This window comes from Malaclemys terrapin, chromosome 1, assembly GCF_027887155.1.
Source record: "Malaclemys terrapin pileata isolate rMalTer1 chromosome 1, rMalTer1.hap1, whole genome shotgun sequence".
Taxonomy (NCBI): Eukaryota; Metazoa; Chordata; order Testudines; family Emydidae; genus Malaclemys; species Malaclemys terrapin.
In genome coordinates, this window is record NC_071505.1 from 263274270 (window position 1) to 263301465 (window position 27196).

At 41.1% G+C, this 27196-nt stretch overlaps 1 protein-coding gene across 11 annotated transcripts in view; it reads left to right on the plus strand.

Annotated features, from left to right (window-relative positions):
* Window positions 1-27196, plus strand: part of MBNL2 (muscleblind like splicing regulator 2) — a 158712-nt gene that overhangs the window by 17003 nt on the left and 114513 nt on the right. The window contains exon 2 of one of the 11 annotated variants that reach the window (XM_054012284.1): window positions 21520-21652. The exons of 9 other annotated variants lie outside the window; for them this stretch is intronic. The gene's annotated coding sequence lies outside the window, so the exon portion shown is untranslated. Of the gene's footprint in view, window positions 1-7136; window positions 7308-21519; window positions 21653-27196 lie in introns of those variants that run through there. One more of the 11 variants, XM_054012311.1, reaches the window with a different exon arrangement.

Consider the following 27196-nt stretch of genomic DNA (forward strand, 5'->3'; position numbering starts at 1 on the left):
ATGTACTGGGCTCCCATGTTTTGATGTTCACACTTCTCTGTGATGGTACTGGGAAGGGGACTGACCTCTGCAGGAGTACAGCCGTGGGGCTACAGCAGGGAACGACTGCTGGTGTTCCCAATACCCTGTATTATCCAGGGGCTTCAGAACATGGCTCAGTCCTAATTGAGGGCACTTCATTTACTGAGGGCCTAATAGCAGCATGTGTTCCAGCAGAGCATTGTGCCTGTGCATTGCCTCTGGAAATTACTTTTTTTATGCCCCTGTCTTTCTCTATGATATTTCTGGTTATAGCAGCGCTGTCCCAAGCTGCTTAATTTCTGTCTCTGGATAGTTGCCAGTCTTTCTCCCGCTCAGATTTAAAAAACACCATCCAGCTCTCTGTAGTTCTCTAGGTTTTTTTTGAGCCTGTAAGAAGGGCTCCAAACATCTCACTCTTAGACTTCTATTTCTTCCCCTTCAGGTTGGACAGCTGTACAGCTGTTGATAAAGGCCCTGTCCTGGAGGGTGTTGCTGCTGGAGGTCCCGGGGGAGTAGAGAAAAAAGCAAGTGGTTATTGTTCATATTACAACTATTTTCATAGAAGTAATCATAGCATTTTTTTAGTCCTCTGTTTCTGAATTCCATTCCCTGAGTCTCATCCCAGATTTGGGGAAACCTCAGACGGTAAGTGGCGTGTGAATGGGGGCAAGATTGAGATGTTCCTGGTTTGGGTCTCCAGTTATTATATGGGGTCTGAGAGGTTAATGGGGGGCAGGATAGTAGTCCCCTCTGTATCCCCGTTAGATTGTCCTGATTCCCAATGACAGAGAGGCAGAGAATGGTCTTATTCAGAAAGGTAAAAAGGGCAGACCAGTGAGAGATGCTGTGAAGTTACCTAGATGGACTCCCCCACCCCACCCCTCCATAAAGCTGCAGGAGCAGAAGGAGTTGTGAGCTATGCCAAGGGTGGTGCAGCTGTCCCACAGAATGTCCGTATTAAAGTCGAGCAATTTCTCAGTCTTATATTCTGTTTAATGTCCCCTGCAGACATTCAGAAAGTTCAGAGAAAATAGCCTGGGTTCTGCACTGATTATTTGAAACCTTTACTGCTCCCAGGTCTTTCTCCTTCCTCCTCCCCCCCCCCATGAAATATGTAACCTGATGAAAAGCCATTAAGAGCTGCCTGGCTATGCTACTCCTAACCTAAATGTCTTTTCCTGTACAAATCCCTGTAACAGGTTGTTTGTACCTGAGCAGGGAGCAGTAGCCTGAATGCCCACACCTAGTATACCTCATGTAAGCTGTGAATACTAACTAAACTTTTTTTCCTGTAACAGCTGTCTCAATAAACATTTTAATTTCACACAACTAAATAGTATCATTATGGAATGTTCTGTGGGAAGGCAGGGGAGGGGAAGTAGAGGCTGTCTGAGCCTGCACCTTGCAAGTTTTGAGCATGTGAATGGAGTTAGGAGTGGGGGGACGTGATGCAGCATTTGCCAGGAAGGAACGATGTGGGGAGGGAGAAAGAAATTAATAGATGGGAGTGGATGGGTTTGAAAACAGATAACGGACAACAGGGCTTCAGCACAAGATAAAAGCTGATTGCCTGGCTGGTCCAGCCGCCATTTTGAAATTGTGTTGCGGGAGGGGTTGGGGCAGTATGAAGGCGAATAGCGTTGGGTGAGGGAGGGAGGGGATGGAGATTTGGGAAGGTTTCTAGCTCACATCTATCAATAATGGCAGCGGCCACGAGGCACCTGGCACTGAAGTTAACAGCACTATAGCATAATAATAAATTGAAGATAGGTCCCCTCAATAGGATCTTCCTCCTGTGTCCTGGGCTGGATTTGGGTCTGGGAATTGGGCGGCTGTGAGTTCCGAAGAGAGCTTGGCTGTTCGGGAAGATCTCTTCACTGTCCCACTCGTCATCTGCAAGGGCCCTAGTGTCCTAGGTGGTGGAAGTGGTGGAATACCACTGTTCACAAGGGCCCAGGGTTCTGTTGTGGTGTTCCAGCAAAAACTCCTGCCCAATTGCCTATAGCATAGACTAGTTACACGCACGCCACTAGGCTTTTTGTTATCCCTTATGGTTTTTCGAGCGTTCACTCTTTATACGGCACTGGTAGGCATTCTAGCTGTGACCCTTCTCAGGCATCAGCTTTGAGATCCCCACAAAACGTTTCTTATTGTGGTGGTTGGTCACAAGAGTTGCCTGCACAGTTTCTTGTTCTCAGATAGCGAGGAGATTAAGGATCTCACCATGGCTCCAAGAGACTGCTCGAGGCATATTGTAAGACTGCTGGAGTAATATCACTATAATGCTGTTATGCTGACATATTTGAATCCTGGAGCAAATGGGCCAATTCTGGTCCCATGCCAGTTTTTATACATCTGGTCAACTTGACTCTGGAGTAGTGGAGGCTACACATATAATCAAGTCAGTCACGGACACCCACAAAAGCAGTGTAGGATAGCCGTTGGAGTACTGCCAAAGTAGTGAGGAAGAAGAATAATGTGCACATGAGTTAGTGCAGATTTACTTTTCAATTCACATCAAATTTAGTATAGTTTGAAAGAAGACTCCAGAATTTGCACTGAGTAGGAAGTTAGTGCACTTTAAAGGTTTGCATTGTGTGGATGCAAGCATTTTCAATCATCACAAACTCAAATTAGCATGGACTAAACCCCCTCTGTAGACAGTGCTACAATGATTGATTTACGTTCAGTACACATTTGAAAGGTTTTCTTCTCAACCTTACAGGCTACAAACATGGGTTTTTTTTTGTTATTTTTAAGAAAGTTTTGGTTATGCATTATTTGTGTTAGAGTAGCACTCAGAGTCCTCAACCAGATTGTTCCTCATTGTGCAGGGTACTATACAAACATTGGGATAATGTGCCAGCTAATGAGGGAACTTTTCTACTCACCATTGGTAAATGCATTTGTCAAGCCCTGGCTCACTGATTTACTGTTTACATGGCTGTCTTAAATAGTATTTGTACTTCTGTGTGATTCATTGTGAGTCATAAAATGTGCAACAGCTGAAGCTAGCTAAGAATTTTTGTTTTGCATTTAACTAGATGGCATAGCACTAAAGAAAACAGGACTGTGGTTGGAAGGGTCTTTTCTGAAATGAGTAAAGAAATATAATTCATGTTTGCTCTCAATTTTAATAACTCTTAAGGATTAATTTTCAGACTGATGGTTTATTGAATTGTAAACAGCATTTTCAGTTGTCTCAAAGAAAATGAGAATTGTTTTCCAAATCACAGCTCTTGTATAAATCTATTAATAGACCCTACATTTGTTATTTTAAAGGGTTTGTTGTGTATTATCTATCTTACATTAACTTCTTCAGTGAGAAATTAGTTGTCCTGCAAAAATTCTCCTTTTACAATTAATTTTGTAGCAAACCAGAGAGTTGTCGAACAGCTTGGAAGATAAAGAGAGTGCACAAATACAATGACTAAGTTTTAGTCAGTTATGTTGAATATGCAGTTCCATACTTAAAGGAACACTCACAGTTTAATAATCATGAGCAAGATTTTCAGCTGAAGTAAATGGACGCAATCTATATTTCAGAAATATGGGGCCAGATCCCAACCTGGTATAAATTGATAGTGGAACTATACCGATTTACATCAGCTAAGAATTTAATCCCATATTTTAAAAATATAAGTGTTCTTATCAACATTATAATATTTTCAGTTATTAAGTGAAACTTCAGAACACAAGTTTGTTTTTCACTTGTTCTTCCCCACCCCAGTCCTTATCCCAGGTGTATTCTCCTTTGTAACCCAGTCCCAGTTTCCGCTCCTCAGGCTTCTTGACACAGTCTCTTCCCACCTACTCCCTGTCTTATTGCCTAGCCAGTTGCAGTTCCCACCTCCCTTCTGGGTCTGTCTAAATCCCAGCCCTTTGCCCCTTCCCTGGGTCCTTGTTGCAATCTCTTTGCCCAGGCAGCTCTGTACTGCCCTGCCCTCCCCCCCGCCACCACACCACACACTCAGGATCTCAGTTCTTCCCCTCCATCTTTCATTCCCCAGTCCTCAGGCTCCCTCTCCCCCACCCCGCCCATGGCTGCTTGACCCACTTGACTCCTTCATTCCACCATATCTGCTTTGGCTCTTGTTCCCTCGGTATTCACAGGCACCTTCTTCCTTCACATTGCCTAGGTGCCAGCAAGAGAGTCAATGAGAGTACAGAAGGGAGAGTCTCTTCACCCTAGCCCTGAACAGCAATTGCAGGGAAAGTTCTGAGCGCCTGTATCCCCAGACTGGAACATGCTGAATTGAGCTATGGAGATGGCACGTGTGCAGTACAGTCACATACAGAAGATGTAGCATGCAAATTTGGGCAGGTGTTCTTTGCAACAGCAAAAGATACATCCATGGTACAAAGGTCAGTTGCCCGCCAAATGTCCTTGTCCAAAGTATAGGGATGCTAGACCTTCTCAACAAAATGGCGTAAGGATTTTTTTAACATGGCAAAACATGTTTTCCCCTAAATTTGTTCTTAGAAATGGCTGACCCATTTTGGCCGAAACATTTCAAAAAACAAACAAATGAAATCAAACAAACGGGGTGGGGGTGGGGGGACAAAACAACCCACTACAGCCTGAGGCAGATGCTCAGGATGGAGAATTTCAGCTCAACTTGTTAAAGTTTGGCACTGTTACAAGAATCTGAAAACATGGTCATGTAATAGGCAGTGCTGCTAGCTCCATCTATAACATAGGCTATCTCCAGTAACTTCACAAACTTGTTGGATTCAACTGGTTGCGGAGGTGGGTCTCAAGGAGGTACCTGGATGTGGAGAGAATATATGGCCTGTGAACCAGTTTGGGAAGGACGTGCTAGTTGCAGGGGTTATTGTGAAAGAACATGGGGAGATGCATATGGGGAAAGAGAATAAACAGGACTTCAAAGCTTTCGTCATTGACTGAATGTAGGGGCTGTTTCAGAAAAGAGACCAGGGTGGACTGGTAGGAAACAGAGCAGAGAGATGCCAGAAGGCTGGGATAAGAAGCTTGAACTTGCTGCACTGGTGGAGGGGAAGCCAGAGTAGGGAGACAAAGGGAAGAAGGGGTGGAGTTGTGGTCAGATTGGTGGGTAAAGAACATAGTCACAGCATCTATGAGGGGCAAGAATAGGGCAATTTGCATTTTATGGAGGCCAGAGAGGAGGAGAGTGCAGTAATTAAGAGGAGAGGTGACCAGGCCTGAAAAAAGTAGAAGAAGAATGGGTTTTGGAAATGCTTCATTTCAGATATGCAAAACAGTCAATAATAAACAAAGGGGCCTTGGGTTACAACTTTTAAATGAATGAGAGCTTTGTTTTTGCCTTGTCTATTCATATATTTAAGCTTTTTTTATACAGTTTTAAATATATTTGGGTTAATGTATTTTTCTAAAAAGGAGACACATTTGTTTACAGCGCAGCGCTACTGTAGATTTCTTATATTTTTACATGTTTAGCTTTTAATTTAATTGAAAGTTCATGTTCCTTTTTTTAAAAACATAACCCTTCATTCACTGTCCCATTTTGCTGAGGTATTCTGTTGCAGTAGAACATAATGGCATTCTAGCAGCATTTGTGTTTCAAAGTGAGGAAGCTGGTACATGATTTAGCATCTCTATTGCTTCATGCACGCAAACTTTTTGACCTGAGGGCCACATCGGGTTTCCGAAATTGTATGGAGGGCCGGTTAGGGGAGGCTATGCCTCCCCAAACAGCCTGGCATGACCTGGCCGCGGCCCCCATCCGACCCCCCGCTGCTTCTTGCCCCCTGACGGCCCCCCCCGGACTCCTGCCCTATCCACCCCTCCTTGTCCCCTGACAGCCCCCAGTTCCCTTGCCACTGACTGCCCCCCGCTGCCCCATCCAACCGCTCCTCTCATTCCTGACTGCCCCCCTGAGACCCCTGCCACCATTCAACCCCCATGTTTCCCTCTCTGACCGCCCCGACCCCTATCCACACCCCCACCCCCTGACCCCCACCCCGAACTCCCCTGCCCTCTATCCAACGCCCCCCTGCTCCCTGCCCCCTTATCTCGCTGCCTGTAGCACCAGTGGCACTACAGCCGTGCCGCCCAGAGCACCAGGACAGGCAGCCGTGCCGCGTGGCTGGAGCCAGCCATGCCATTGCGCAGCACAGAGCACCGGGTCAACAAGAGCTCGCAGCCCCGCCGCCCAGAGTGTTGCCCCGGTGGCTCAGGGAGCGGAGGCTGTGGGGAGGGGGATCAGCAGGGGAGGGGCTAGCCTACCAGGGCAGGAGCTCAGGGGCTGGGCAGGAGGGTCCCACGGGGCAGATGTCGCCTGCGGGCTGTAGTTTGCCCACCTCTAATGTAGAAGGTCCAGCAGTCAAAGTGTTAAAATTTTGACTTGACGATTGCTAAGAGTCTTCAGAAATGACATGCTTCAACCTCACTGCAAATGGACAGCATGTGCATTCTAATCAAACTGAATGTAGTTTGGGTACTGCTGATCCTGACCCTATGCCTGCCAAGTATATTAAAATGATAATATATTATTGATTGCATTTTTATTGTAAGTGTTCCATAACTGTACACAAAAGTCTGATCTCTTGTGAAAGAAACCACATAGATATCACAGACACTAAACAATAATGTTATGCAGTATTGAGATGTAAACATATTTATGTTTCAGCATAGATGTTTTTTGGTTGTATTTTTTTAAAAAACTTGAAGGCTAAATTATTTGGAATACAGTGCATGAATAAATCTCAGTAACAAAACAGATGAAGCAATGCTTCACTTCTACAATTCTGTTTATTTTCTACAATACATTTTCGTGTTAACATAAGCTTTTTAAAACCATACCATAGCAAATGTTGACTGCAAGTATGGTAGTGGTGGTTTGTTTCATATAGGTGTCACTTTATCTCCTTGGTAACACTGCTTTCCTATGAGAGGGAAATTTCTTGTACATCAGTATGGATGCATTGTTTTTACACTTTAGAAGTGCTGTGTTGCCTTGTCAATCATCCTATTACAACCAGTTTAAGACCAGTAGAACTGACGAACTTGTGTGTGATTGGGTACCATATGCTGGGAGGGATTTGTTAGAAGGAAGGGCTGCAGTCTTTCAGCAACAGAGTTCAGGCTGTGTCTTTGCTTCATCATCTGAGAGAAAATCCCCAGATAAGGCATAAGGCTTTCAGAGTACAAAAAAATAGGGTGATAATTATTTTACATGAAAACTACTTATCATAATGATGCAATGGAAAAGATGTGGTCATTTGATCATATCATACGTTTCCGTTCACATTGTAAATGTGTCGAATAGACAGAGCTAAACAAGGTAAGAGGATCATTGTCTTTTATTGAATGTTTAAAGAGTTTGCTGCAGTATGCTGCATACCATATGTGTTGCTTGGGAGTCAAGGAAACAAGGTTTCTCCGGGCATATGTAGTCCTTGGAGGTGAAATGTGAATTTTATATGATCTTGTATGAGTGAATTAATTTTTAAAATGTAAATTGTTCTCTTGAGAAATAGAACACAAGTATATGTATATTTCATTCAAAATAACACCATTAAAAAAAGGAAATGTATTGGTATGTTTCAAAAAAATACTGTTAGCCGAATTGGATTCTTCACTGGGTTTTCATCTGATAGTGGTTGCTTGGTTTAATAAAGGCAATTGGTTAAGCTAAAAATCAATAAAGTTTACGGTAGATATGTTTGAAGATTCAGTTGGAATTGGAACATGTCTGTTCTAAGTCATTGCCAGTATAAGGTCTGAACTAAAAACATGATTGTCATTCCACTATGACTTGTATAATACTGTAAGTATTTTTTCAATACACAGTGATTCCCTGTGTTCTTAAGGCAAGCTTCTAAAGAGTTTTAGATATTGTCGTTTAGCTGAACATTTACCTGCCATTTCCAGGTCTTTGTTTTAGGTTTAAAAGTAGAACCTTAATCTAAAACAGGAAAATCAAGGTTAATAATACTTACTGCAATTATCTGATCTTTATACATTTTTAATGAGAACACACAGCCAGCAGAATAATTTAATGAGCAGACTGGCTTTTAAAGCAGTGCTTTCACTATGCTGCACAATATCAACTTTCTTCCTGAAAACTAGCAGGAGGAAGCAATGGAGAAGATTTATGTTAAATGGTCTTGGCAATGAGAAGGAAAGGAGGTATTTGGGACAAAAGTCTATTAAATTTTACATGGAATGGGGAGTTTGTACTGTATTGTTAGACCATGAAAGCAAGAGTTTATAGTAAATTTCACCAGAACATTGCAAGAGAGGTATGCAAATATAGGGTCTAATCCTGTGAGGTGCGAAGCTTCTTCCACTTCCATTGACTTCAGTGGGTGCTGATGTTACTCAGTACCTCCCATGGTCAAACCCATAGATAGCAACAGGAATTAACCCTGTCTTCAAAAACATTGCAGTACTGCAGAATTTCCTGTGTATACAAGATGTAGTATAATTTTAAAAGAACAAGCAAAAAAATAATTGTAATGACTTCAGGTAAAGCAGTGAGAATTTCTCTTATTTTTTCTCTAATGCCTATTATCATATTATCTAAGCATTACTACTCAAAGCACTGTTACCCACAGATGTGAAATAATTAAGATTGAGTTGATGAACAGTAAATATCAATGTGTTTAAAGAAGAAAACGAATTTAAAAACATTCTTACTGCCTATAAACATTAGCAATAGTGTAATTTTCAGAAGAGGTTTTGAATAATTGCACTAGTAACAAGGTAAACTATTTTTAAAGGGCAACATTATATAGATTCTTATAGACGTACCGTTTATACCTTCAAGGAGAAGTACAGGACACTAGCTCGAAACTTCTGATGTCATCTCCCAATTCTTCATGGTCCACTTATACTTTTTTCTTTTTTTTTTTTTTTTTGATGGGCAGGAGTTGGTTCATGTCTGAAAATACCCAACTAAATGTTGGATGAAGCAGTTGACGCTAATTTTGGATTGTTATGTTCCAAACTTGTAACTGTTAAATGCTTAACTCATCTGAGTTAATGTAATAATGTGTTTCTTTAAATAATTTTAACAAATCTATTATTAAATATAAAAGGATAGAGAGTCATTAAGACTTCTGCTAATGTCACAGATTGGTATTATGTCAACAATGTTTCCAATTGCTACCTAAATTTTAAATGTAGTATTTCTGTCTACCTTCATGGAGTATGCATCAAGCAACCTAGAGGAAAACTATTTGTGAAAAATTAAATAAATAGTTCCATCTCTTCTAAACTACAAAATATAATTTAAGATTCATGAACAGGATTTTTCTTCACATACAGAGTTTGTTTTTGTGTGTGTTTAAAAAACAAACAATTCTCCTTAAGGATACATGTATGAACCTTCCCTTTTAGATTCTTCCCACACAAAACAGACCTGTTATACTTTCAGGTGGGCTTTTAGTCTTATGATATAGCTGGGAGAAAAAAAATTGAAATTATTTGTAATGAACATGTAAATACTTGATATTAAATTTATTTGGGGCTAGATTCTAATAACCTTACTCGTGTTTAGTAGTAAAAATTTCTCCATGAGTAGCCCCATGGATTTTAGTGGGACTACTTGTGGAGTAACTTATGACTTGGTATGGGTAAGGATGGCAAAATCTGGCCCTTAGAAATAGTATGTAGTCACTTTTTTATATACCATGGCTATGGTGAAACCAAGTTTAGTCAAGTTTTTTCAGTAATGTAAAGTTGTATTTACTGATGGATATCTACTTTTGTATGAGCTTATGCAGTGTTTGTTTTGATTGAAAATCAAATTATTAATTTGTAAGGAACTTAGTTTTAGGATACATATAGTATATATGCTTCAGCAGTAGCGTAGTGCTGTGCAGAAATCAGGTGTGCTTCCTGCACATTTGAATCCAGCTTTTCACAGAGTACACAGGGCCTAGTATGTTTGTGATATCATCAACTGTTAGAGGAGAAAAACAGTTGAGCTCCAGTCCTAGAGGTACAAGGAAAACAATCAGATATTTTTGTTTTTAAATGTATCTCTTTTTATTATTATTATTTTGAAATATAAAGCTGGCAATTAACTTAAGATATACTCTCTACTTTCTACTATTTCTTCTGTACCAGGAAAGTAGATATGAATGACACTGCAAAATTCAAATTAGGTAATACTTACAGAAGTACATCTCAGTCTTTACTTACCTACATCCTAGAACAATAAGTGAAGCATCCAAAAAAATAACAGCACTCAGTAATGAAGTAGGAAGTAAGGGAATAGTCTGTCCACTGTTTGAATGAGTAATGTGTAAATAGGTGAGGGGAAGGAAGATGTGTTTATGTCAAATAGGAAAGAAGACAGAAAAGTTATGACAGTATAGTTCCTACATAGAAAGCAGAGTAGGATATAGGGACGGATGGTTCCTCGTTAGATTCTGTGTTCATTTCCTTTTTTCATCAATAATTTTTAGACATATCTGTGTGGAAGACACATCCTGAAAGAGAAAAGGCTTGTTATATATTACATTGCTCATAAATGGAGACAAGATAGATGCAGAGGTCTATATGTTAATAAAACCGTCTATACTGTAGTCAGTATTTCTGTTACAAGATCTGTATCAGGAAAAAATTAAAGTGTTCACTGTGTTTTAAAAGTTTTACAGGATGCAGCTAGGCTTCTCTCCATCTTTCAGGATTCAGTGAGAATGGCAATTACAGAACTTTGGGTAGCAAACTTATTTTTATTTTTTGTAGATTCTGATTACTACTATTAACAGACAGTATAGAAGATCATCGTCAATATCTAGACCCAGCAAAGAATGGATTTTATTTTCTCCAGTGTTTCTTCCTAGGTGTGCAAAATATTTCCCTATAGGATTCTGGGGGTTTTGAGATTTTCAGTTACTTGCTTCATGAGTTATTGTATATTCCGTGGGGTCCACAGTCTATTTTTCACAAGTGTCTTTAATTTTCTGAGTCTGTCATTTTGTGTCCTTTTTTTTTTTTTTGGTACTTGTCATATGCAGTTTTCTGGACTTTGCAGTTTGTCAGCTGTCGAGAACTTAAGTGATGGCTTCCTGATGGCTTCCACTTTATTATCAGAATTTGCTTTCCAGAGTGGAGTTCATTTTATTTGTTTTCTGGTTTAAAGTTTTCAGCAGATCTCTACTAGAGAGCTCTCCTGATGCTGAAGTGGTGACGATATGGCAGATCTGGTCTGTGAAGAGTCAGTGGGACACACAAGCTTAGTTTTTAATGCTTTGTGATTGTCATACAACTTAAATAATTTACAGCATTATTATTAGCTGTTTATAACAAATATGTAAATATTTAACACTAAATGCCACAGTTTGTAAACAAACAGCTGTAACTCTGCATTTCTGGATTCTCTGACCATCAGGCCCTGCCCCCTTTTGTAACTTAAGTGTACACATGTGTTCTGTTAATGATTTAGGACTTCAACACTAGTTTGTATTTTATTTATGTGAAAGGTTGAAAGAATTATCCTGGGATTTCTTTGACAGCAGCACTCATTGCTAGCTAGCACAGTGCTCAGTAAGGGCTGTGAGGATGGTGATCCTATTGTTTCTATTCTGCTAGCCTCAGGGCTGCCCGGGGGTGGGGGGGCAAGTGGGGCAATTTGCCCCGGGCCCCACGGGGCCCCCACGAGAATATAGTATTCTATAGTATTGCAACTTTTTTTTATGGAAGGGGCCCCTGAAATTTCTTTGCCCCGGGCCCCTTGAATCCTCTGGGCAGCCCTGGCCATCCTACTTGCCCCTAGCCCTCTTCCCATGAATGAGGTTGGGGACATCCGCCAGTCTCCAGTCATCAGGGCAAGACCTCCATGCTGTGCCCTCTAATTTGTGTGTCTGTGGGTTAGGTTGGGGTGACATCCACACCCCATTTCCTCAAATAAAATAGAAAACAAGTTCTTTGCTGGATTAGCAGGGTACAGAACTGCAGTATCAACTAGTGTGGTAACAGCCACGGGACTATTGGGCAGACTCAAGAGGTCTTTATATGGAAGGGCAGGAAATGTGCATGCAAGAGAGTAAGAAGGTGGTTTTGTGTGGATTGGCTGTGCTGCAGTACTGCTTTTCTAATGGATGCACTGAGCACGCATGGAGTTTTGTTCTAGAAGCAATGTGTGCTACTGTCTCCCAGGACTGTATGTCACTTCAAATTAAAAAGCATTTCAGATCACATTTAATTTTTCCAGTTCTTTCTGTGTCTTTTAAGTCCCTCTGCTGCTACTTGGCACTTTCTGAACCCAGACTGTTCTGTGGCCTTAACTTCTTTACAGAACACTTTATTGCCATGGTGGCTCCATTCTGTGCAGGCAGTGGGAAGCCTCTGAAAGTGCTGTGTCTGTGCTGCAGAATCTGGGTAGCCAGCATTTTAAAAAAAAACAACAACAACAACAAACAAAAACCTAATGTAATGCTCATTACTCTGACTGTGAAGTGAACCCACATCACTTTCAAAGGCTTCTGCTCCCTGCACAGAGTGTGTCCACAGTAGCAGCTCTTTGAAGTGGCAACACCACCATCAAGTCAAGCAGGCAGCTTGATATTGGGCATAATCAATCCTAAAGTGACCAGGAGGAACAGCATACATCTTAAAGGATATGTCAACACTGCAGTGTATACCCGTGTCCTGGCTCATGTGCTTGCAGACATATGCTTGCCAACCACAGCTCCGAATGTCTGTACTGTCAGACTCACACTATCCTTACCTGTGTATCAAGGCCATGCAGGTTCTGCAGTTACACGGGTTTGGGGATAGGATTCCGGCTGGAGCCACTCTAGGAATTGTTTTACAGTGGTGTTGGAGGAGAACTTGTTGAGCCTCTGCGTGGAAACTGGTTTTAGTCCACTAACAAATTTAGGCTCTTCATGCTCCATCTGGGGCCTTGGCATGAAGCTGCTCATGCTTGTGACTGAACTGTTTGAGGAAGGGTAAATTTTTCTACAAGACAGTGGCTGACATTTCAGCAGCGGTTTTTGGCTCTTGGAAGACAGCAGTGAGTCTCAGAGGGGAAGTATATTCATGACAGCCTACGCACAACTCTAGCTGCCTTTGCTATGGATTCCCCGTGGCAGACTGCCACTTCTGGTGCAAAATAACTAGAACAACATGGTGGGAATACGTTGTCGTGGAGACCTGGGATGAGCGGCAATGGTCCAGAACTTCCGCATGAGGAAGCAGACCTTCATGGAGCTCTGTGAGGAATTTGCCCCTCTCCATCTGATCCTCTGGCCCCAGGACACGCAAAAGAGGGAGAACATATAAGAACGAATCATGCCAAAGCAACCTAATTTTCTTCTTTGACAGGGTTACTGGCCTAGTGGATAAGGGGAAGCTGTAGATGTGATATATCTTGATTTTAGTAAGGCTTTCGACTATCTCACATGACATTCTCATGAACAAATTAGGGAAATGTGGTCTAGATGAAATTACTATCAAGTGGGTGCACAACTGGTTGAAAGGCCATACTCAGAGTAGTTATCAGCAGTTTGCTGTCTAATTGGAGGGGGTGGGCTATCTAGTGGAGTCCTGCCAGGGGTCAGTCCTGGGTCTGATATTGTTCACTATTTTCATTTATGACTTGGATAATGGAGTGGAGAGCATGCTTATAACATTTGCAGATGACACCAAGATGGGAGGAGTTGCAAGCACTTTGGAGGATAGGGTTAGAATTAAAAATGACCCTGACAAATTGGAGAATTGGTCTGAATTCAACAAGATGAAATTCAGTAAAGACAAGTGCAAAATACTTCACTCTGAAAGGAAAAATCAAACATACAGCTACAAAATAGGGGATAACTGGCTAGGTGGTATTACTGCTGAAAAGGATCTGAGGGTGATAGTGGATCAGCAACTGAATGAGTCAACAGTGTGATGCAGATGTGAAAAACACTGATATCATTCTGGGTTGTATTAATAGGAGTGTTGTATGTTAAAGATGAGAGGTAATTATCCCACTCTACTTGGCACATGTGAGGCCCAGCCAGTTCTGGACACCACACTTTAGGACAAATTGGAGAGAGTCTAGAGGAGAGCAACAAAAATGATAAAAGGTTTAGAAAACCTGCCCTCTGGGGAAAGTTAAAAAACAAACAAACTGGGATGTTTAGTCATGAGAAACGAAAACTGAGGGGAGACCTGATAACAATCTCCAAACATGTTAAGGGCTGCTATAAAGAGTGCTATGATTAATTGTTCTCTATGTCCACTGAAGGTAGCACAAGAAGTAATGGGCTTAATCTGCAACAAGGGAGATTTAGTTTAGATATTAGGAAAACTTTCTAACTATAAGGGTAGTGACGCGCTGGACTAGAACTCCAAGGGAGGTTGTGGAATCCCCATCATTGGAAGTTTTAAAAAACCTATTTAGACAAACACTTGTCGGGGATGGTTTAGGTTTACTTGGACCTGCCACCGCACAGGTGGCTGGACTTGAAGACTTCTTAAGGTCCCGTCCTGCTCTCCATTTCTATGGTTCTATACCAGTGCCAAAGTAGGTTGCTGTTGCTATCTGGAAGCTGGCTACCCCTCTGACTATTACAGGTCTTTCACAAACCAGTTTGGTGTTGGCAAGTCCACTCTCAGTACTGTAGTGGTGGAGGTTCGTGAGACGATGAATTCTGTAGTCTATCCACAGGTAATGGACACAGCCAATGTACCTGAAATAATAGTTGGCTTTGAGAGAAACTGCACTGGGGCTACTGATGGCACTCACATGTCCACGTTTTGGCCTGCCTCAAGGAGGAGATGAATACGTCAGTTGCAAAAAGCACTTGTCCATTGTTCTGCAGGCATTGGTCAACCACAGACAGATTCATAAACACCAACATGGGATGTACTGGCAAGATGCATGATGGCAGAGTGCTGAGAAGATGTGATATTTACATGGGTGGACAAACAGGGATTGTATTACCGCTACATGGTATGGCTATCAGGGTGTCTGTACCCGCTGTTGTTTTATGGGTCCCTATCTATTCTCTACTGCTGTGGCTCATGAAACTGTACTCAGATCTCAGAGCATCTGGCAGAAGATTTAATTACACACTGAGTGGTTGTGGAGTGCACATTTGATTGGCTGAAGACAAGATGGCACTATCTGCCAACTCATTTGGAAGCCAGTGTGGCCAGTGCTGTATGGTATGCTGTGTCCTGTACAATGTCTGTGAGGCTAATTGTGAGAGTTCTCATATTGAGTGGGCTCAAAACACTGCTGGTTTGCAGTCCCAATACAGGCCACCAGAAAGTGCATCTGTCATTGTTGGGACTGGGTCCAGGAGAGCAAGGGAAATAAGGGATGCCTTGTGCACCTACATCCTTGTATTGCCAGGTGCAGTTGATATGGAAATGCGATGCTGTCATGGGGGACTGTAATGCTGTATACGTATCATTATATTTGGTAACTTCTGATTTGTTGATTTTATGTGATTATAAGAGTTTTAAACTTTTATTAAAAGCTTTGAATACAATTTCCTGATTTTTCCCTTCTTTTTCCAAGCACGCACCAATGTATTGTACAATCAGACTAATTTATTAACCAAACCAAAGGTATTAAAATACCCAGAAAACCATTGCAGGTATATTAGCTGCCTGGCCTCAAAAACTATTTACAAGTGTGCCAAGTGAAATCAAGTATAACTGTGTTCAAAACAGTGCCAGTTAACTGAAGTCCAAGCTCCACAGTCTCACGGGTAGTGGACTGGATGTCAGAACTGTGCCACCTGTTCTTCCTCCTCCTGGTTGAATGTGTTGACTTTTGTATGCTGCTTTACAGGGGTGTAGTGCACAGGGTATATCAAATGATTCCGGTTCATAGAGTTGTTCATAGCCCACCCAACCCCTGAGTTTTTAGTGACTGCATTGGCTGTAGGATATGGTAGCATGGAAGAGAATCCATTGTCACTGGGGTTGGTACAGGAACCTGGTGGCTGTCAGAGAGATCAGCTGTTTTAACAGTGCCCCAGCCTGATCCCTGTTTCTTTGGTCATGTTGGAGGAAATTGGCAACCATTCTATCCTCTCACTCCCTATCCTGCTCCTCCCCTCCTTCCTGGTACTCCAGGCGTTTATCAGACTTTTGTATGCCATATCATATAACCTGTCATCTCTGGGCTTCTTTCCCCCCTAATGGTTCAGGGTCCTGCCTCCTAAAAGACCTGTCTTCCAGTAGGTCGACTGTCCCAGAAGCTTTGACCTCTTGGCTTGGTGCCATAGAGGCAAAGGACTCCTGCAGTGCTGGTAGAGCTAGAAAGTTGCAGAGCTTTTCCAAGAGCAAACATGGCTCCGACCAAGCTTTGATACTATCCAGACGTGACAAAGAGGGCAAGGAGAAACATTGTTCCAGGCCGATACTGTCAGACGCAGCTTTACCACTGGTACCTCCGCTGTTTGGTTCCTCTGAATTGTGCAAGCCTAAGTGTCTGACTCTGTCGGCCCCCAACTTTTCAGAGTATAATGACTTTTTAGAGTAGCATGGATAGGCAGTTGTGTCCCGTTGCCCTCAGCTGGTACCATCTTTACTACTATCTGTAGCCTTGGGCAGATGGATTACTTGATGAGTATAAAGGCTTTTAAATGAGTCTTCAGGATTTCTAGAAACTGCACATCCTGGTGGTGAGGGTAATAAAGTAGGTTTTTCTGTTAGAACCAAATATTGTAAACGTGGGCAAAACCTTTAATCCTGGGAATGATATATGAAATGGAAAGAACCCAGATTGACTGAGAGAGCTCAGTATCTGTTTGTGGGGCTGACAGGTAGAAAAGATATAATCTTTTTACTTGCAAGCTAAGCAAATTTTACATGTAAATCAGTGAGACACAATGAATACAAAAACCCACAATATCATTTTGACTAAGTCACTTTTCAGGGTAGAACCATACTTAAGCATAATCACAGCAGTCACACCTCTTTGCTTTCTGATATTTAAAAATTGAGAGAACATATCCCCGATTGATTTTTTTAGAATTCATTCTTTAGACAAGAATTTTGCCATACCTGCCTGAAAGAAATAAGACCTTGAAACACAAAACCTGTTTGGAGGAAAAAAGTGCTAGGAACAGCCTAATACTTTGGCTTAAAAATAGTCTGTGGTGCATCAAGGGGAGATTTGTGCATGGTCAAATTTAGTTTTTAGATTTGAGTTTAGTATAGGAATTAGGAGAGATGAATAAGAATTGTCCAATATAAATTTAATGTAATATAGATTACGGGACTTATATAGGACTAAAGCAGTAAACAAGTTTAGTTTTTCTTTAAGTAAACAACATAACTGTAGTTATTCTCCTATTTTTTTAAATTCTGATTTTATATTAAAATATGACTGGCAACTCTGCTTGCCCAAAGCTATTTTTTGATTTGCTAGTTTGGCCTTTTTGGTGTCGGAATCGTGCATAAACTCCTAAAGGTGCACAGCTGCGCCTTTATCTGCAGAAGCAGAGTTGAATCTCTATGGTCATTATTAGAGTTGGTCAAAAATGTGTTGCTGGAAAATCGAAACGTTTTGCAGGAATGAATCAATTTTGTCAAATTTAAAAATGTCGATACTTCCTGAGGAATCGATGGCCCTGAGTTTTGACCAACTCTAGTCACTATGTGAAAAGGGTAATGAAAAAAGATAGAGGGGAAAAGTTTTGTATTCATTGTCTCCATTCTATATGGCTTAACTCAGTGAATGTCAGGTGGGGAGGTATTTCTATTTATTTAAAATGTTAAGTGGCTTGAAAGCCTGTTGACTTGAAGGCGCGTCATACCTGGTTTAAGAGCTTGTAAAATATTTTAAAAAGCCATGACCAAAATAGTCTTAATATACTTTTTCAGTTTTTTTGTTTTGAGTCTATTCTCTTTTAATATTTTACTCTAACAAAAATAAAATTGAAGATTTAGTACATTAATCACTTTTACAGTATCATTTTTGTTTCAAAATCTGAAAAGGCAACATCTTGTCTGTTTTTAATTTGGTTTCTGCAAGTCCCCCTCTACCATCGGGAGGGTATGTCTACACTTTGAGCTGGTAGTGTAATTCCCTAGTCAGGGAGACAGATCTGTGCTAGCTTTGTTGGAGTTAGCCTATTAAAAATAGAGGGTAGCTGTGGCAGCATGAGTGGAGGGACAGGCTAGCAGCCCTGAGCACATGCCTAGGATCTTGCAAATGGGGACAGAAAATAAAATCTGTGCTATTTTGACATCATTACTATAAACTGAATAAATTGTTAGGGTTTAATTGTGCAGGTCCTTTGCTCCCTCTGTGTACTGGCAAAGTACAAAAAATTACTTTTCTGAAAAGAAAAAGGGGATTAAAACAGAATTTTCATACAGCCCCAACTCCTCCAACACAACAAAACAAAGGTGGCATATCTAGACTGGCATAGATGTATTTGAAAAATCAAATTAACAAGTAAGAAACGAGCCATCTCCTGTGCCTTCTTGTATCAGTTCAAATGTGAGGGAAGTTCAATAGCAGTGTTCCACATCACAATAAAAAGGTCATGACCTAAAAATCTGAGAGAACTAAATGTGCACTAAATGACTATGGAAGTCATCATCTGCAGTGACTGCAATAGCACATTTATAACTTGGCCAAAATCTCTGTCTTGCACAATTTTTGAAGGGAAGCATATTCTCTCTGAGCTTCAGATAGATGGCTGTCTGTGGAATGGGATTTGACTAAATGCCATCAGATTACTGTGGTGGAATCCAAATCTCTGGATCCCGAGGTCTCAGCAGGCTGTAGCATTTTTTCCTCTATTGGCATCTCTGGCACATTTCCTGAGCGTCAACTGTCAGTCTGCTGCTCCTTCACAGAAATGGAGCCCTCCTGCCTTTGGCCTCCAGGGCCAGTGCTGACCGCCCAGCCCCCCCCCCCTCCCACCTAGCTTAAACACACCTTCTCAGAGAACATCCCCCGAAGGTGTGAGCCATCTGGGTTAACTCTTCAGGGGACCAAGTGATAAGTGTAGCATGTAACACATAGACACTTAACTCAGAATTCTAACACATTATTGCTCTTTACTTAATCATGTGAGACTTACACAGATCTTTACAAACATTATAAACGCTACATACATTTCCCTTACTCTAGTTCGCTCTTTCCTTGGGGGGGTCATCTGTATTCAGGTAGGCAGGGTCTCCACTCCTTTGCCTCTCTTGCCTCATCTGGCTCTAGCAGCAGCTTCCCTCATCTTAAACTGGTGAAAAGTGGTCAAAGAGGGAAAGCAAACAGAGAAGCTTCTGCCTTTTGTGACCTTTGAGACCCTCTGGGTAATTCCGTTTCACCTGAACAGGTGACCACAGAGTCCTACCAGGTGACTTTGTTGCTAGGTGACCTCTCCCCTGACAGACCAATTCTCCTGGTTGGGAGCCAGTCTTTTGTCTCGACTGATTACCTTTCAGTGGTCAGGTGCCTAGGTCAATAACCCTGTTTTGTCATTCCTTTGCCACTCACTTTTCCAATTTTGGTCCAACATGGTAACAGGATAATAAAGAAGATAAAGAACCACACATCCAAAAGAGAGGCTGCAGTCTGGTAAAGAGCGCTACAGAGTTCCTAAACACAGAATACAGACAGAATTCACCAACTGTACAGACAGATTCTCCAGATCGTCGAAGTGACAGCACCTGTTCCCAGGGGTAACAGGTCCTGGAACCTGAAATAAAACCTCTACTTCCGTCTTTGTCGGGGGTGTCATCTGTAGTGATCTGGGGAGGAGAGCATGGGATTGTGTTACACACCTGTGATAACTCACCAAGAAAGTTGTGAACCATGGTTTTGCCATCTTTATTGTGTGACAGTGAAATGTATGCACTGAGGAAGGCTGAAGAGTGGAGGATTCAGGTTTTGTGGTCACCATCAAGTGTTCCATATTAAGTGGCAGGACAAGATCAGAAATGAGCAGTTTTGGGCATCACGCTTTAAGAAAGATGTGAACAAATTGGAGCAAGTTCAGAGGAGAGCAACAACAATTACAAGAGGTTTAGAAAACATGACATACGAGGAAAGATGGAAAGAACTGACACGTTAAATTTAGAAAATAGATGGCAGAGGGGGGATATAGGTCTTCAAATATGTAAAAGGTTGTTAAAGATAAGTTATCAATTTTTTTCTACATCTACCAATGGTAGGGCAAGAAGTAATCAGTTTAGTTTACAACAAAGGAGCTTTCGTTTAATATTATGAAAAACTTTCTAACTATAAGGATGGTTAAGCACTGGAACATGTTACCAAGGGAGGCTGTGGAATCCCTGTTCTTGGAGGTTTTAAGAACAGCTTCGACCAACACTTGTCAGAGATGGTCTACATATACTTAAGCCTGCCTAAGCACTGGGGGTGGACTAGATGACCTCTTGAGGCCCCTGGCAGCCCTACGTTTTTAAGATCCTGTATTTTGTGGCTGAATCCAGTAACCATCTCCATCGTACTGGTTTTATTTTGGCAGCTTTCTTGATACAGACCTATTATTAGGATGGAAGACTAGCGAATTACAAACCATATTTACCAAGGAGTTAGTCAGTGATCACTTGGTTGCCAAAAGCTTCAGTGACGTGATAAGATTGCCAGTGAAGGACATAGATAGAAAATCCTGCTAGGAGAATGATCTGGATGATGCTCGATATAAAAGTAACCTATATCCCACTGGGATTTGCCTTGAAAATCATGATGATGATGATGATGAATAGGAAGATGGACTGGTATACATCCCATTTTGGGGTTTGATCCAACTCCAGCTCATCCATTCTGTATCAATGTGAATGGACAAGTTGGAGAGTTGCATGTGTGCTCTATATGGTCTTGCAAAGAGGCAGGGTGAGGGGCGGGTGCATCTATTGTTTAGTTTTTTCTAATTAAAACAAAAATGATTCCTCATAACCAAAAGCAAGAAGGGGATGATATAACTTGGCCCAGTCCCCCTTCCAGAAGGTCACCAGTCTGTGTTGTAAGTGGACCCAACTGCTGGATCCCATGTGCTTCTAAACCAGCAGGGTCTGGACTGAGTCTAGTCCCTGTTGCTAACTCTCCAGACTCCAGGGTTCAGACCTCTTGTCTGAGCCCTTCCTCACGATTTAGGACTCTGCAATCCAGACTCCTCAGAACCCCCCTCTCCCCCATCCCCTATTGCTTGCACACAGGCCTCCAGGGTTTCATCTAGCTGTGGTTGCTCCAGCTTCTAGTCTGACACCTTTTGGGACAACATGAGAGGCAAGCAGGAAACACAGGCTTAGTAAAGGAATTTGTTAACCACAGTCATTTTACTCTTAAAAAGTACTAGAGAGATATGTAACTTTGCAAAATAACTAAAGTCCTGAGATGCACCCTCTACTAACTTAATCTCATCCCTTCTGTACGTCTGAGGTCTTGTTAGTGTTTCAGGCTAGGCAGAGGACATCCTGCCATCTCTCTCTCCAGCCCAATCTTCTTGCATGTGGTGGTGAATGGCCCCCTTCACAGAGAAGCAACTCATTCTTAAATATAGTCTGTTCCTTTTTGCTGTGTGCTCCACTGATATGCTGGTCTCTTCCTCTTTCCCCAGGCTCTTGTGGAGAGAGTCCATTGTTCCATGGGGATGGGCCAGTAGTTGATTGACAGAGTCAGTGGCCCTAGATTGTTGGCTTGATGGCTTCTCTGGGATCATCTTTGAGTGAAGTGTCAAGCACCTTTCCAGGGTAGGTGAGCCTACTGGAATACATCATAATAACCTTGCATTGGCTAAGATTAGACATGAGTTCAGCACATTACACAAAATGAATGTCATAAATTAAAATGGATGTTACCATACAAAATGGAATTCACATCATTTGTCATACAAACCTATTGAAACAGATTCTCCATTGCTACATTCCTGCACTCAGCATAGAATTGGAGTAGGAGGCAAGTCCTTGATGAAACTTAGAGCAGTCTAAGGACTGTTCTACATTGTGCCATCTTGTAACAGCTCTTTACGGGACATTATTCTGAGTAAGAATAGCCAGCGAGCAATGCATTCTAGTTATACCTCAACCCTCCCTAGAGAACCCACTATAGTGTGGGCTGAACTGGGGAGGCAGCAGAGCTGTTGGGAAAATGCTTTTGTTGGGGTCATCTTGGGGCTGCTTTCACCTCTACTGTAGCCCCTCTGAGCTAGGCTGGTGGTATAAAAGGGTCAGAGCATATTCCAGAATCTGGCTGATTAGGAACATTTCTCTAGAAATGTTTGTACATTCCTGAGAAATATAAAGTATGTTGTTAGTATAGCAGAATGACCAACTTTTGTAATTTGATGTGCGTGGGCCCTCCTAACGTACCCTTACTTTGGGAATTTACTCAAGGCAGTTTGCCAAAAGCAAAGCATTGGTGTCCAAGAGAGGGCCAGAGATAAGTTATCTCTGGCAAGGATTGTCCACAACTCTTCTGCTGGATTTTACAGATGAAATCTACACATAGTGACTGAAAAGCTGGCCTTCCTTTAACTTACAAAAAAAAAAAAAATGGTGAAGTGATAAAGAGGAATGATACAAAATCAGAAAAGGGGTAAAAGGTATACTGGTGTATCAGGGAAATGACTGTAAATATAAAAAATATTTGAAAGAAACCGTGAAAACAATTGTCTGGTGTTGCATTGAATTGTAGCTAAAATGGAACAAGTATGAGTCCTTTTCAACAACAATACTTGTAAAGACATCAGTGCTGCAAAATATCCTTGTCTCCAAGTCAGCTGTGCAGACTCTTGAAATGTTTTCTGAAGCTTTGTTACACATAGTCCTTTAGCAAAGAAATACAATGAAGTGCTTGAAAAGTTGTGCGTACATTCATTTGAATTATGCCAGTGTATTATCATAAACCTCGTTATTACACAGTTGGTGGGATACATTCTTTCCTCTTTCCCCAAAGGACATCGGGCATGTGTTGTTATACTGTAAAGCCAGCTTTAAAGTATAAACCCAATAGATTTTCTTAATAAGCTCATTGCTCTACTGTAAATAGCTTGGGGCATAGTAAAAAACCTGAACCTTAGTTATAGTAGCAAAAGGGTCAACATATCAGATTAGTAACCTTGGCAAGGAAGATATGACTCATTTAAGGAAACTGATATTTGTAGGTCACATTGATAAATACAAGTCTGAATCACCCATCCTAGGGACTTTATACTAGTGAAATTAAAATAAAGATTTAACTCTTTTAAAATTTCTTATTTTAGTGGTAATTTATATAATAGTGAACATCTTCAGGTTGCATAACAGACATTAAACTAATTTATAATGCCTTTCTAGGATAGGTACTGTAAATAATAATTACCATTTTGCAGATGAAGAAACTGATAGAGAGGTTAAGTGATTTGACTAAGGCACAAGGCAAATTAGCAAAAGAACTGGGATTAGAATTAGGGAATTATTGGCTCCCAACCACTTACTCATACCACTGTACTGCCCCTCTAAACAGGTGGATTATCATTTTCTTTCTCTTTGAACAGCTCACTCAGATTTATTCAGGCACAATCTCAAGGGTGATTATATGCTAACAAAACTAGATGAAAGACTAAATAGATTTTAGTTTTAATTTGTGGAAGAAAGTAATATGTGACTGTTTTCTAATATTTAAATTTGATGTTTTTCTAAAAATATTGCAGTGGCAGTAGAGCCATATTCCATTCTTATTTTCCATCAAAGAGCTGGTGGGACTTTATGAGAGGCTTTGTTTTTGTTTTTTTTAAACCGGTCAGCTGCATTTTTTGTGTCTTATATGTTTTTAGCAAGATCAGTCCCAGTAGCATAAGGTGTTTTTACCTTTTCCTTCACAATTCATCTGCACATTAGTACTTATTCCACACCTGAAGTCATTATTTTTATAACTGCATAATGACTTAAACAGCAGTCAGTTATTATGCTACCTAATCCAGTTTTTAATTGTCCAGTCATACAAAAATGTTTATATTAAACTACTATACATTCTCTTTTACAAATACCAGAAAATGTGGGATACATCCTGTAGATGTTAGAGATTGGTTCTTTAGGAAGACACAAAATCAACATTTCATTTGTTTGGCTTTGTTAGGACAATACCCCAGGTTCATAAACTCAGACTTTATGGCCAGAATGGACCATTATGATCATCTAGTCTGACCTGCACATTGCAGGCCAACCTCACCCACCCACTCCTTTAATAGACCCCTAACCTCTGACTGAGTTACTGAAGTCCTCACATCATGATTTAAAGACTTCAAGTTACAGAGAATCCACCATTTACACTGACCCACAGCATTCATCGTTTAGTTTTCTGATCTCCATGTTCTAACACAATGCTAAGGTGTTTCAGTTATTTAACTCAAACAAAACACTGTTCTTTGATATTTTATATTTGTAAAAAACATAATACAATGAAACATGTAACTAACAAGTGTGCCAATGACCATGATTATTTATTTTTATAATCTGTTCTTGTATTTTGGACTGTACATTTCTGAGACAGGGACACTGTCTTAATGTGTTAGCAAAGAGCCTTGCACAGTGGGGCCTATCACAGGGTGAGCTGACCTTTTAAAGGGGCTTGAGGGTCAGCTGCACATAGTCCTAGGACCTAGGCTCAGGCCACCTGCCCTGGTGAAGGGAATAGGTCCTGGGATCACAGGGTATAAAGGTGAGATTCTGAACCAGGCCCGCTGGGATAGAAACAACAGCCTGAGTTCAGGTAAAGGAACAGGGAGAGTCTTTCTCCTTAGCTCCTGAGCAGAGTTCCTGGGAAGGGAGCTCTGTAGAGAGTAGGGGAGGACTTGGTTTGTATGTGGAGCTTATGATGAATTGTTTTATGTTTGAGAAATGAAACTGAACCCTGCAGGAAAAGAAATTAATCTTAATGTCATAGGGAGGTTGTTGGGTGTTGGTTTTTTTTTTTATGCACTGGTTCAGAGAGCCTCATTCTGGTTAGTCCCGCAAATGTTGCCACAATGTAAATGATAAAGAATAATGAAGTTTTAAAAATAAAATTCCAGAAAACAGTTTAGATTTTGTTAAACTTCAATGACAAACCAAACAACAAAACAAAACTACCTTTTGGGTTTAAGCTACCCAATAGTATTCCTTTACCCCTAGTGATATCCTGAAGGGTTTGAAATGAAAATTAGCCATGCAGCTACAAACAAAAATCTAATGATCACCAAGAAAAAGTGTCCTTTACAGTTTCCTTTAAAAACTAAATCTTTACCAAGCATTGTTGTATAGGTTCTACTTATTTGTGAGAGGTCACACCCAATAGTTGTTTGTTTCCCAGTTCAGATTTACTTAGGGAATTCCAGCTAGGCATATCAGATTTATTTAGGGAATCTGTCTGGCAAGTTAGAGCAGTAAATACAGCAAACAGTCCCTCTGTCATATTCTGCCTGTTGTGTACACAAGCAAGCATAAGAACATAACATAAGAATGGCCATACCAGATCAGATCAGTGGTCCATTTGGCCCTAGTATCCTATCTTCTAGCAGTGGTCACTACCAGTTGCTTCAGAGGGAATGGACAGAACAGTGATTTTGCAGTGATCCATCCTATGTCGTCCAATCCCAGCTTCTGGCAGTTGAAGGTTTAGGGACACTCAGAGCTTGGGGTTACATCTGTGACCATCTTGGCTAACAGCCAGTGATTGATCCTCCATTAATTTATCTAATTATTTTCTGAACCCTTCACAACATCCCATGGCAACAAGTTCCACAGGTTAACTGTGCATTGTGTGAAGAAGTATATCTTTGTTTTAAACCTGCTGCCTATTAATTTCATTGGATGACCCCTGCTTCTTGTGTTAAATGAAGGGGTAAAGAACACTTCCCTATTCACTTTCACTATACCATTCATGATTTTATAGACTTCTGTCATATTGTCCCTTAATTGTCTTTTTTCTAAACTGAACAATCCCAGTCTTTTTAATCTCTCTTCGTATGGAAACTCTTCCATGCTTCTAATCATTTTAATTGCCCATCTCTGTATCTTTTCCAATTCTAGTATATCTTTTTTGAGATGAGGCGACCAGAACTGCACAGAGCATTCAAGGTTTAGACAAACTATGGATTTAGATATATAGTGGCATTTTTTTTGGGTTCTCTTACTGTTTGTTTATTTACAATTGGAATATATGTTTAGTTTGAGCCTGTGTTTTTAAATCGTCTCCATGCAGTTTGCAGGCATTTCACCCCTGTAACTGTCCCTTTTAATTTCCATTTAACTAGCTTCCTCATTTTTGTGTAGTTTCCCTTTTTGAAGTTAAATGCTATTCTAGTTAGTTTCTTTTTCATTTACCCCTCCCCCCCCCCCCCCCCGGATGTTACATTTAATTCCATTATGGTTGCTATTACCAAGCAGTTCAACTATATTCTCTTTTTGGAACAGCTTCTATGTTCTACTTAGGGCTAAATCAGGAATTGCCTCTCCCCTTGTGGATGACAGGATAAGCTGCTTCATGAAGCAATCATTTAATGTGTATAGGTTTCAGAGTAGCAGCCGTGTTAGTCTGTATCCGCAAAAAGAACAGGAGTACTTGTGGCACCTTAGAGACTAACAAATTTATTAGAGCATAATAATTCCCAGTCCTTATTCAATCCTTTGTTGATTGTGTCTAGTTTGCATATCAATTCCAGCTCAGCAGTCTCTCCTTGGAGTCTGTTTTTGAAGTTTTTCTGTTGTAATATAGCCACCCGCAGGTCTGTCACTGAATGACCAGACAGGTTAAAGTGTTCTCCCACTGGTTTTTGAGTATTATGATTCCTGATGTCAGATTTGTGTCCATTAATTCTTTTGCATAGAGACTGTCCGGTCTAGCCAATGTACATGGCAGAGGGGCATTGCTGGCACATGATGGCATATATCACATTGGTAGATGTGCAGGTGAACGAGCCCCTGATGGTATGGCTGATGTGATTAGGTCCTATGATGATGTCACTTGAATAGATATGTGGACAGAGTTGGCATCGGGGTTTGTTACAAGGATAGGTTCCTGGGTTAGTCGTTTTGTTCAGTGATGTGTGGTTGCTGGTGAGTATTTGCTTTAGGTTGGGGGGTTGTCTGTAAGCGAGGACAGGTCTGTCTCCCAAGATCTGTGAGAGTAAAGGATCATCTTTCAGGATAGGTTGTAGATCTCTGATGATGCGCTGGAGAGGTTTTAGTTGGGGGCTGAAGGTGACAGCCCCAAACTCAAAAACCAGTGGGAGAACACTTTAACCTGTCTGGTCATTCAGTGACAGACCTGCGGGTGGC